Raw genomic sequence first — 12,654 nt, forward strand, 5'->3', positions numbered from 1 at the left:
GTGACTGTCACCAGAACCTAGGGCTTTCTCTGTGTGAGAGCAGTTTGGATGCTGTGTTCATTTTTTAGTGCTGAGTAGTACTCTATGATGTATTAGTCAGCTTTCCATTACTGTAACAAACACCTGAGATAATCGGCTTATAAAGAGAAAAATGGTTGCAGTTTGGGTTTATCGTTTTAGAAGTTTCACTCCATGATTGATTTCTCTGATGCTTTGGACCTCTGTTGAGGCAGCATATCGAATACTCCCAAAGACCTAAAACTTACCACTGGGCCCACCTTTTTAAAAAAAAATGAATGTGTGTGAATGTTTTTATTATTTATTTTATGTGTGTGAATATTCCGTCTGCATATATGTATGTATACCCCATGTGTTCCTGGTGCCCACAGAATTCAGAAGAGGACTTTGGATTGCCTGGACCTGGAGTTATGGATGGTTGTGAACCACCCTGTGGGTGCTGGGAGTGAAGAACTTGGGTCCTCTGCAAGAGCAGCAAGTGCTCTAAACCACTGAGCCATCTCTCCAGCCCTAGGCCCTGCCTCTTAAAGATGCTGCCTCTTCCTAATCTTGTTCCAAGATGAGGCAAGCCTCCTATCTCTAGCCCATGGGCTTTTAGGGTCCGCTAGGATCCAAACTCCAGCTCAACCAACACATTCAGGCAACACAGGTTCTCTGTCATCTGCTCAACAATGGACTTGAGTTGTTTCTAAATTTTGTCTTCAAATATGTGTTTCAATTAGTAGATTCTTTGAGCAGTTTCAGTTTACAGGAAAGTCTAGTAGACTCTGATGCTCCCTTGCACCTGGCCCTCGCACTCAGCTGTATTGTTCACACTCTGCATTTGTGTGGTACATTTGTTACAACTGGTGAGCCCATATTGACACATCAATATTTTGCAGTTTACCTTAACATTCTGTCTAATATTGGGTGTCCTGTGAGTTTTGCCAATGTGTAACGCTGTGTGTGGGCTATCACAGTATTGTCCGGTCATTTTGCTACCCTAGACCCTCCGACCTTGTACTCCACTTACTCAACTCTCTCCCCTCAGAACCCTTGGCAGCCACAGATTTTTTTTTTTTTTTTTTGATTATCTCTATAGTTTTTCTAGAATATGTGTGAGCATGCATGTGTGTTTGTGCTCAGAATTTTCTAGCAGTTTTCCTCTTGGACCCTTAGGCTCAATTAGACTGAGCAGTTCTTCACTAACAGCACATCCCCAATCCAAGTTCCTCCACCTGGAAATGGAGGGTCGTTGGCTTTTCTCATTATGTCCACTTCTCCTTCTCTCTGAGTCCCAGCCTGTCCTGCCTACAAAGGTTGTTTGAGGACCAAATGGAGTTGGATTTGCAGTCAGAGAACAGTGGTGCAAAGGAGGCATGGCTTAGGGCCTAAGATAGGAGAAAAGAAGGGTCCTGCCTGAACTCAGCCCCCTCTGGGACACCACAGGGCCCTGGTGAACTAGGCCGTACTTCTCCAAGCACACCTGATTATAGAGCCTCTTCAAACCCAAGCCCTGTGGTGGACGGTTAGTTCCAGGAGTGTGCAAGCAAGACAGAATTTGAATTCTTCTTTTTCACTGACTCCTCCCTGGCCCCACCAGCTAACTTTTGCTCAAAGTGTCTGATCTAGCCCCATTCCACCTGATGAACTGTAGCCTCCAGAAGACTCGGTGCTCCAGGCCCTGAGTGGGATGAAGGGGAGCAAAGGAGAGAAGAGGGTAGTTTTGTCACTGCGAGCTCTACTCTGGGGCTTTTTTCAGCCCCAGGCCCCAGAAATCCCAAAGGCTCAGCTCCTTTACAACCCTGCTTAGAAGCCAGCTGCGGGCCTCTCCCTCCCCGGTGCCTGCGGCTCAGCCTGGGGCTGCCTCCTGGCTTGCAGGCTCCCCTCGACGTGGCACTTTCATTTCTAAACAGACAGGAAAATAAGCAATTGATTTCTGGATATTACATAAGCTGGGCGAGGGAAGCTTTAATAAGGAAGAGAGCAGAGGGAGGAGTTTCAAGATCTTAAGCTAAAAACTACAAAAAGCTCGTCATTACCAACTCAAATGGAGGCAGCCGCAAGCTGCCTATGATCAGAGAGACGGTACAGGTGGCCCCAGGTCCTCGGAGAAGACTGGCCTAGTCAACCAGGGCCTGAATCCAGGAAGGCCCTTCTTTCCTCCTCTCCTAAGCTCCAGGCCACGCCTCCTTTGCACCACTATTTCTTAAAATTTTCATTTATTTATTTATTTATTTATTCATTTATTTATTTATTTATTACTTTTTTGAGACAGGGTTTCTTTGTGTAGCTTTGGAGCCTGTTCTGGAACTTGCTCTGTAGACCAGGCTGGCCTCCAACTCAGAGATCCTCCTGTCTCTGCCTCCTGAGTGCTGAGATTAAAGGTGTGCGCCACCACCTCTGGACCTGCACCACTATTTTCTAGCTGTGAGTCCAACTTCCATTTGATTCTTAAACAACCTTTGTAGGCAGGACAGGCTGGGACTTCAGAGAGTCTAGGGCACACTAGGTGGAAGGGTGGGATGACTGTAGTGGGGACAGACAAGGACCCTCCTTTCCCAGGTAGAGGAACTTGGATTGAGGACATGCTGTTGGTGCAGGCCGAGGGCTGGTTCAGCTTCCCAGCACTGGGCCAGCTAAGTGAGAGGTTGGAAGCATTGGGCTCTGCAGTGGATCTGGTCCCATGCTCTTGGTTTTATATACATTCTACATGAGAAAACACATTTGGAGAAGGGGCTTGATCTTGCCCAGGCCTTTGGACTCCTAGTCTCCTGGCTTGAGTCTCTTAACTGCTCTAGGCTTTCTTTATTGTCCTGTCTGCCTTATCATTTCAGGTTGGGTAAACAGTCTAGCTGTGTGTGTGTGTGTGTGTGTGTGTGTGTGTGTGTGTGTGTGTGTGCAACGGAAGAGAGACAGAGACAGGGAAACAGAGAGAGAGAGAGAGAGAGAGAGAGAGAGAGAGAGAGAGAGAGAGAGAGAGAGAGAGAATATGAATCAAGGGTGACTGTGGACATAAATGGTAGAGAAGGCTGCCCGAATGTAAAAGTGTTCTCCCAAGTTTGTCTCCATGGAATAGTCATGAGAAATGAGACCACTCAGAGGAGATTAGGTCACGAGAACTCCACCCTTCTGACTGGATTAATGGCATCACCATGTGAGTGTGTTCATTATGGAAGCAAGTTTGGAACTTTCTTGTTCTTTCTCTCTCCTACACTATGACCCTTCTGCCCTTTCTGTGAGATGAGCTCCTGAGAGGGCTGTCACCAGGTTCTGGTGCCCTAGCCTCCAGGACTGTGAGAAACATTTCACATTCTTTATAAGATACCTGGTCCGTGTCATTTTGTCATGGTAGCAGAATACGGATCAAGACAACGGGTAACAGACTTGGCTGGTTAGAATGACGACCCCTAGCACACATGGCCTCATGATGACTTCTGGTGCTTTAAAGTCTCATGTACAGCATACTTCAGGGAGCCACCTGGGGACCAGTAGAGCTCTGCTCCCCCTTCTTAGGCCTACTCAGTTCTAGAATCCAGAGAATGCAGAGAGCCAAGTCCTTGAATTCCACCGAGCTCCCAACTGGGTATCCTTCAAGCAGAAGCATGGAAGGGAGGAAGGGTGATCCTTTCTCTCTGGCCAGCTGCTGACTGCATCCAGGTCCTCACTGGGTGAGTTTTGGGGCTAGTGGTGGAGAGGTATTCTTTCTCTCTCTGCCTGAGCAAGGGGGCATCCATCCTGCCTCTGATGACTGTCCACGGTGACCAACCAAATTCTTTCTAGACTTTTGACTTTTTCTTTTTAAATGTTTTTTTTTTTTTTTAAAGATTTATTTATTATGTATACAGAAGATGGTGCCATATCTCATTACAGATGGATGTGAGCCACCATGTGGTTGCTGGGAATTGAACTCAGGACCTCTAGAAGAGCAGTTAGTGCTCTTAACCTCTGAGCCATCTCTCCAGCCCTAACTTCTGACTTTTTAATAAACTATCTGGAAAGATGGCCAAGCAGGAGACTCACCGATGGCCAAAGTGTTTGGGGGCTGTTGGTGAGGGATGAAAGGACAAGACTGTAGAGAAGGAGAAAGCTTTTGGCCTAGGTGGAACTGGTGAGCTAGAGCAGACTTGACACCTGGGAGGGTATGGATAGAGGAGTAGAGATAAAAGAGGGGCCTCTGGCAGGGCACAATGAGGGGCATGGGATTGGACCATAAGAGCTGGAACCAGGCCAGACTAGACTGATTTCTAGATTAGGGTATGTTATTAAGCCCCTGCTCTTTGGATAGTTCTGGATCTTAGACCCACTAAAGCCAACACCTTTGTCAAGGCTTGCCGGGGAGGCGAGCCATGCTGCAGTTTTGTACGTTATATCGCAGGGTATGTGCTATTGAGGGGGACTTTTACTTTCCAAGCTCCCCACTGGGTTACTTCCTGAAACAGGGATCAGGGCATCATACAGACCAGGGCTTCGTGATGGCTTCAGAGCTGATGTGTTCTACATCTCAACATCACTTCGGGAGGGGCCTTTCTTCCTCTGCCCAGGGGTTTCAAAGGCTTTCATGCTGCCATTGGCCTGAAGCTGATCCTCAAGCGAGTTGCATGCTGTTTATAGACAAGGCAGGTCTCACCACTTGCAGTTGTGAAGTGCTGGTGCTTAAACCCAGACACCCTGGGATCAAATCCCAACTCTCTGTTTAGAAACAAGGATGGGGCAGCTGTGGGTCAGGGCTCCCTGGAGTGTGTGTGGGGACTGTCAAAGCCCAGCAGAGCCATGTTCTGGCTATGGAGTAATTCTAGCAGGAGAGCGGGGTGGGGGTTGGGGGTCGGGGGTAGGGGCGGGGCAGCCTTGTGAGGCTGGGATACCTGGAGTGAAAGCATTAAGGTTCATGCAGATCCTGTACTGCCAGCCTTCTGGCCTTGCTCTGGACACCAGCCCAGCATTTCTGCATTCCTCACGCAACGTGGGAGATGAAAGAGCACACAAACTGCCAACCCTCTGGCCCCTGGGCCTCTGAACTAAGGAAATGGCTGAATAATGAATGAGGCCAGTGCACTTCAGAGAGGTGGCCCTGGGGACTGCGTGGGGAGTGGGGAGGTATGGACAGATGGGGAGGGGTGCAGACTTGGCATGTGGAGAGACAGATAGATACCAGAGGCACAGATAAAGTCTGGCTGTGACTTCTATGGCAGGTTGCAGCCACTGACTTCAGGACAAAAGTAGCCTGAGAATTTATAACAATGCATGGCAAGCCCTTGGCCTGATGTCTATCTGACCTTCTGGAGCTGTCTATATGCCACCCTACCTTTTGGTCTCCCCCCACCCCCAGGAAAAGCTTACGGTAGACTTGGCCGTGGTGCTAGACTGAGGCTGTCTGTATGGGTAGCTGTGGGATGGAGATGCAAGGCTAGCCAGCGGTAGAGCTACGCACTTGTGAGTTACAACAGGTGCTAGCTAGGCCAGCTGTCCCCAGAGGGAGCTGAGGTCCTCTGGACATCACTGCCTGGCCCTTTCTTACCGCAGGTGATAAAGAGCTATCTTCTCTTGATACTGTCCTTTTCAATTAGGAGAGCTCCAGGGATGGTTAATTTCTATGATAGATTTGATTAGATTGAGAGTCCCCGAGGGCCTTCATGAACCACACCTTGAGCTGTGTCCGTGGGGGCATTTCCAGAGAGGCTCAATTGAGGGGTGGGAAGACACACCCTGAACGTGGGCTTTACAATGCCTTAGTGGGGGGGCAGTTCCTTCTGCGGTCTCCTTTTCTGTTTCCTGGTCTGTGGAGATGTGAAGAATCTCAACCACAAAATCCTCTCGCCATGAACTCCTTCACCATACCATGATGGGTGACAACCTCTCAAACCGCGAGCCAAAAAGAAACTTCTCTTATCTTGTTTATTGTCAACTATTTGGCCACAGTAATGAGAGAAGTAACTAATTCATTACCCATGAATGTGACTGAAAGACCCCCACCCCCCAAATCTCTGTTGTCTTCATACTTTCTGCAGAGGTTCTCAACCTTCCTCAGGCTGCGACCCTTGATATACTTCCTCATGTTATGGTGACCCCCCAACTGTAAAATGATTTCATTGCTCCTTCATAACTGTAATTTTGCTACTGTTATGAATCATAATGTAACTATCTGTTTTCTGATGGTGACTGAGCTGACATTCAAATGCTGGGCCCTTTTCACAACAATTGGATCCCAGGAATGTATTTGGGTTAGGTTCACTTTTCAGGTGTGCCCACCACCCTGGTCTTCACTCCGTTAAGCCCTTTAGCATAAGCAGTCGCTAAGAGCCTATTTTGGACCGGTTGGGGCAGGGGCTGCCTCCAGCTGAATCACAGGGAAATCTTGTTTCCTTCCTGTGCAAAGCTACATGGAAACGGGGGATGCTCTGAATTTGTGGCTGCTGCCTGCCTGCCTCCAAACCCTTTCCTGATGTACCTGGCAGAGAGCTTTCCCAGTCTTGTTTTCTGCACCAAAGCAAGCTGTTACAGGAGAATTTGGAGACCTCGCCTATTGCCTCTCAGCTCAGGTAAGTCTGGGTACCATCTCTGAGCTCTGATGAGCCCAGAACCTTATTGCTTACCTCTCTCCCAGGTAGGAATTGGCCCTACCCTGGCTAGTTGCAATAAATATCAGCCTCAATCAAAGCCCCTTCGCTGAAGAAGTAAATGCTGTGGCTTGTGCTTCTTGCTTCCTGGGCGTCTGTAAAACTCATATGAAGGACTGGAGTTAGGAGCTTCAGTACTGGCCCCAAGAAAGGAGGTTTGCCCCCAAAGTCTTCAGCTTTAGGGAGAGCCATTCTGGATTGTGACAGGGCTGGGGACATCTTGGGAGATCCTTCTGTACACGTACCACATGGCAGAGGAAGGATGAAGGGTGCCAAGAACAGTTTTAAAGGATTTATTTTGTCTATGAGACTATGTCTATGTGTGGGTATGTGCACATGAATGCAGATACCCCTAGTACTGGAGTTACAGGGAGCTGTAAGCTGCCAAATGTGAGTGCTAGGAACCAAGCTCTGGTCCTCTGCTTAGCTGCTGAGCCACCTCTCCAGCCCAGAAGGATGCAAAGATGGGTGAAAACCTGAGACTGTGCTACCCCCACTCAGAGCATCACCACACTCTATTTACTACCCAGCCAGTCCTCAGACATTCCAAAGGCAGCTCCTCCAGGCTGTTCCTTTGGGTTATGTCCAGGACACTACACTCCCTTCCCTTAACAGCTTCCAGACAGTCTGCACAGCCCACAAGCACTTCTAAGCAAAAGCCACAGCAGAGCAGTCTTCCATGACAGCAGATCCCCTTCACCCCAAATGCACATATCACCGCATCTCACAGCAAATTTCCCTGTCGCTCATGTTTTATTAGTATAAGTGCCTTAAAAGCAGATCAGAGATTCAACTAATTTGCTCATTAGTAAGAGGAAATTAGCCATTTGAGATCTGTTCTAATAAAATTAGCTTGGTGACAAACGCTTTGTTACCGTGTTTATTAGATTGCCATACTCCCTGCATTTTAAAGGCCAGCATGCAGTCGTCAGCGGCTCTTCAGGGTATTCTACCGTCCCTCTTTCTCTCTTTGTTCTTCCTTTCAGGTCCATGGAGATAGTGTTCCCCTCTTCAAGGCTAATTGAGAAGGTCTGACTCAAATCTGGGTTCCAGTTCACACAGTACCATGAGCATCAGGCTACCCTGTCCCGCTCTGTGCCCACTTCTTCAGCCACTGGCTCCACCCTGGTCCCCAGCCCCATCCTTTTAGATTTTCTGTGTCATTGGCTGTCATCTGCTGCTGTGACAGAACCCACAGACTGGGTCATCTATAATGAACAGATATGTATTGGCTCACAGTTTTGGAGGGGGCGGCAGTGGTGGTGGTGGTGTCCAAGATCAAGGCAACAGACTTTGGAGAGAGCTTTTTCATGTGTCCCATAGTGGAAGAAGGGTAATGGAGGAGGAGAGTGAACCCACTCTTTAATAATGGGCCTACTCCTTCTAGAACAAGGCTAGCCCATTTCTGAAGACCAACTCCATGTGACCTAATGCCTCTTATTTACTTTCCTAAATTTATTTATTTATTTGTGTGTGTGTGTGTGTGTGTGTGTGTGTGGTTGGTATGTGAGTATAGAAGTGAATGCCATGGTGGGCATGCAGCAGTCAGAAGACAACTGGGAGCAGATTCTTCCTTTAATTTTCCCATGACAGGGTCACTTTCGTTCCTGCCATTGTGCTCCAGGATATCCAGTTTGCGAGCTTCTGGATGATTCTCTTGTCTCTACCTCCCACCATAGGCATGCTGGGTTAGAAATGCTTGCCATAGTAACTTGTTTGTTTACTTGTTTTAACATAGGCTCTGGGAAATGAACTCAGGTTACCAGACCTGTGCAGCAGGGGCTTTTATCCACTGAGCCAACTTACAAGTCCCGAAACACAGCTCAGTGTTCCTACTTCTTCAGGTTGTCACAACGGTTAACTCAGTTTCAACATGAGTTTTGAGTAGGACAAACCAACTGTTTCAATTTTGTTTCTTGTTGTCCTGAAAAAAAAAAAAAAAGCATGAGGAAAGCATCTTAATCGAGAAAGGGCTTATTTAGCTTATAATTCCAGCTTATATCCAATCACTGTACAGATGTCATGGAGGCTAGAACTTGAAGCAACTAGTAACATCACATTCACAGTCAAAGACAGAGAGCAGTGAATTAATGCATACATGCTAGTGCTCAGCTTGTTTTTTCAGTCTTGTATAATCTAGGTCCCCTGCCCAGGGAATAGTGCTACCCAAAGTGGTCAGATTGCCCCATATGATAGTCTCTGTTTCTCTCCTCTGTCTCTCTGTCTGTCTCTGTCTCTCTCTCACACACACATCAGGTAAAATAAATAAAAATGTAAAAAGAAAAGTTTAAGGTGAGCTCAAGGTTAGTCTGGATTATATGAAACTCTATTTACCACCTGCCCCAATCAAAAAATACAGGACTGATATTGAGCATGCCTGCTGAGGTGGTTTGAATAGGAATGGCCTCCATAGACTCATGTGTTTGAATGCTTGGCCCATAAGGAGTGGCACGATTAGGAGATGTGGCTTTGTTGGAGTAGTTATGGTCTTATTGGAGGAAGTATGCCACTGTAGGGGTGAGCTTTGAATTCTCATATGCTCAAGCTACATCTAGTGTGGCACACAGTCTCTTTCTGCTATCTGAGGATCAAGATGTAGAGCTCCCATCTACCTTTCTAGCACCGTGGCTGCCCACATGCCACTATACCCCACCATGATGATAATGAACTAAACCTCTAAAACTGTAAACCAGCCCCAATTAAATATTTACCTTTATAAGAGTTGCATGGTCATGGTGTCTCTTCACAGCAATAAAAACCCTAAGACAGAAGTTGTTACCAGGACTGGGGTATTACTGTGATAGGCCTGACCATGTTTTTGTTTGGAGGAATTTTGAGTTTGGGACTTTGTGTTAGGAATCAGTGGAATGCTTTAAGCAATGCTTGATGTGCCATACTAGTAAGAGCATGGAACACAGTGGTGCTGAGGGCCATTTGAACTGTGGGGCCTGGCCCAAGAGGTTTCAGATGATTAGAATGTTAGTATGTGGCCTAGCAATCATTCTTGTGATATTTTGGCAAAGAATGTGGCTGATTTTTGCCCTTGCCCCAAAAGTTTGCCTGTGGCTAAATTGAAGAGTTTTGGATTAATTCTGTTGGCAGAGGAAATCTCAAAACAGCCTAATATTGACTCTGTTGTGTGGTTACCAGTGGTACTCTTAAACAGATCTATGATGAAAAGGAGTAAGATGAGAAAGTAAAAATATAAAATGTCCAATTTGAGGATAAAAAGAGTATGAGGAAGTGGAATGGAGCTAAATCCTGTGTTCAAGGAGATAAATAGATTAAGAAATGGAATAAAGGGAGTGGCAACCTCAGGGCAAGACCCCACCCAGCTAAGCTTTCAGCTTTGAAAAGGAACTAAAGAAAAGCTTAGAGCCTGGTGTGGTTGTGCATACCTTTAATCTCAGCACTGGGAAGGCAGAGGATGGTGGCAGAAGGAAGTGTTTAAGGCCAGCCTGGTCTACAGAGCAATGTTCAGCAAGGACAGCCAAGCTTAGGTAGTGAAGGAAACCACTGAAAACAGAAAGCTGGTGAAGCTGTAATGAATGAGGGGGCTATGTTCCAGACCCAGCAAGCAGCAGAACATGGCAGCTTTGATTACATGGTTCTGGCTTTGGAGTCAAGGATACAAGAAAGAGGTTATGGGATCTCCCTCCATGACTAAGAAAAGCTGTTGAGTAGGGCAGTGGTGGCGCACGCCTGTAATCCCAGCACTCAGGAGGCAGAGGCAGGTGGATCTCTGTGAGTTTGAGGCCAGCCTGGGCTATAGAGTGAGTTCCAAGAAAGGCATGAAGCTACACAGAGAAACCCTGTCTTGAAAAACCAAAAAGAAAAAAGAAAAGAAAAGAAAAGCTGTTGAGGCCAGGCTGCATGGAGGCCAAGAGAAGCCATTGTGTGAAGCTGTGAAAGTGAAGCCTGGATTGCCTTGGAGACCCTGAGATGCTAGAGATGCCAGAGTACTGGGATACCTGCCGAGGAGAGCTGCTAACAGGGAGTGGAACCACCCTGAGAGAAAGATGTTTGTTGCAGTCAACAAAGCTGGAAGGACTTGGAAATCTGAAGAGCATTTTGACACCAGTCATGGAGATGCAGAGTTTGGAGTTTGCCCAGCTGGTTTTTGATCTTGTTTTGGTCCAGTATTTCATCACTATGCTCCTTTTCCTCAATTTTGGAACAGTAATGTATATGCTGTACTGTTATATGTTGGAAGTAAGTGATCTACTTTTTTATTTTGATTTTATAGGGGATTACAGTTAAGAGATTGCATGAGTCTCAGAAGAGACTTTGAACTTTGGATATTTAAACATTGTTGAGACTGTGATAGATTATGGAGACTTTTGAAGTTGGACTAAATGAATTTTGCACTATGTTATGGCTACAAGCCTGTGGGGGCCAGGGAGTAGAATGTGGTGGTTTGAATAGGAATGGCCCTCATAGACTCATGCATTTGAATGCTTGGCCCATAGGGAGTGGCACTATTAGAAGGTGCAGCCTTATTAGAGTAGGTGTGGTCTTGTTGGAGAAAGTATGTCACTGTGGGGGTGAGCTTTGAGGTCTTTTATGATCAAGCTATGCCCAATGTGGCACACAGTCTCCTTCTGCTATCTGAGGATCAAGATGTAGAACTCCTAGCTACCTCTCCAGGACCATGTCTGTCTGCATGCTGTCATGTCTCACCATAATGATAATGGACTAAACCTCAGAAACTGTAAGCCAGCTCCAGTTAAATGTTTTCCTTTGTAACAATTGCTGTGGTCATGGTGTCTTTTCAGAGCAATAGAAACCCTAACTAAGACACCTGCCAAGGTTACCCTGTATGTAAGCTGCAGAATACAAAGTAGAATCCAGATTGTGTGTCTCCAAGGTGCCTGACTGTACTGACTCTAGCCACTAGAACACATAGCATGCTGGGAAAGTGCCACATTTTGGGTGGTGGGATGTGAGCTTCCTGGATGTGGGGTCTGGGTTGCAGTCATTTCTGGCTCCCTCCCAGGGCCAGAACAGCCTGGGCATGGAGTGATAGTTTGGAAACCTCTAATGAACAGCTCTCTTGGGGAGGCGTGATCAGACATACAAATTGTTCTGGAGGTTGGAAACTTGTTACAGGGGCCCCAAAATGACCTGATAGAACCCGGGTGCTTTCCTAAATTTTCTCAACCTCTGCTGACTGGCAGTCCTGGGCCCAGCCTCTTCCCGCCCTTCCAGGTTCCCCAATACAAATCACTGGCTCAGAACAGCAGTGAGGTATTTGTCCCATAGGATGTGACTCTGGATATTAGAATGTCAGAAACACTGCCTACCCAGCAAGTTGCTGTCAGCAAGGAAATTAAAGGAGAGTTGCAGTTACTTAATTTGGAGCCTGCTGGCAACAGGCTGGGCTTGAAGCCGGTCCCTCCCCAGCCTTTGGGCAGCACACTTGCAGAACTTTTCCCCAGTTCCCATCCTCCCCTTGACAGGGGCCCTAGATCTGTGGGTGTGACCTTCTCTCCTGCCAGGGTTCTACCTCCCCAATGCCACCCTGCCTCACGGCTCTCCCATTTCTTCCCAACACTTGCAGACCTCCTTGTTTCTATATTATCACTCCTGCCCTGGGCCATTTTTCTGAACTTTTACTGAAATTTCTGTTGTTCTAACCCAGTGAGTCCAATTAGTGCCGCCCATATGCTCATGGGCATGGGGCTGTCCAGTTAGAATAGGGTTCCTTCCAAAAATTAGATGAAGGTTCAAATTTAAAAGGAGGAAAATGGGTTGTTTGGTGGGGAAAACATATAGGAAAACTGCATGAATAATGTTACAAAGGGTTATATAAAAATGGGGACCCACAAACCCTGACAGTGGCTGTTTTGCCGCAGACTCACATTCTTTGGTTCACTTTAATGTTGAGTAATTTGAGGAATGCTTCTATTTCATGAGCCATACTGCTGAAAAATAATAAAATAAAATTCATAATATTCAAAATAAAAATAAAATTCATTGGGTCTCAGGAAGGCTAGACATTCAGGTCTTTGGACATCCCACAGATGGAAGCACAAAAGGA

This window comes from Onychomys torridus, chromosome 7 (assembly GCF_903995425.1).
Source record: "Onychomys torridus chromosome 7, mOncTor1.1, whole genome shotgun sequence".
Taxonomy (NCBI): Eukaryota; Metazoa; Chordata; class Mammalia; order Rodentia; family Cricetidae; genus Onychomys; species Onychomys torridus.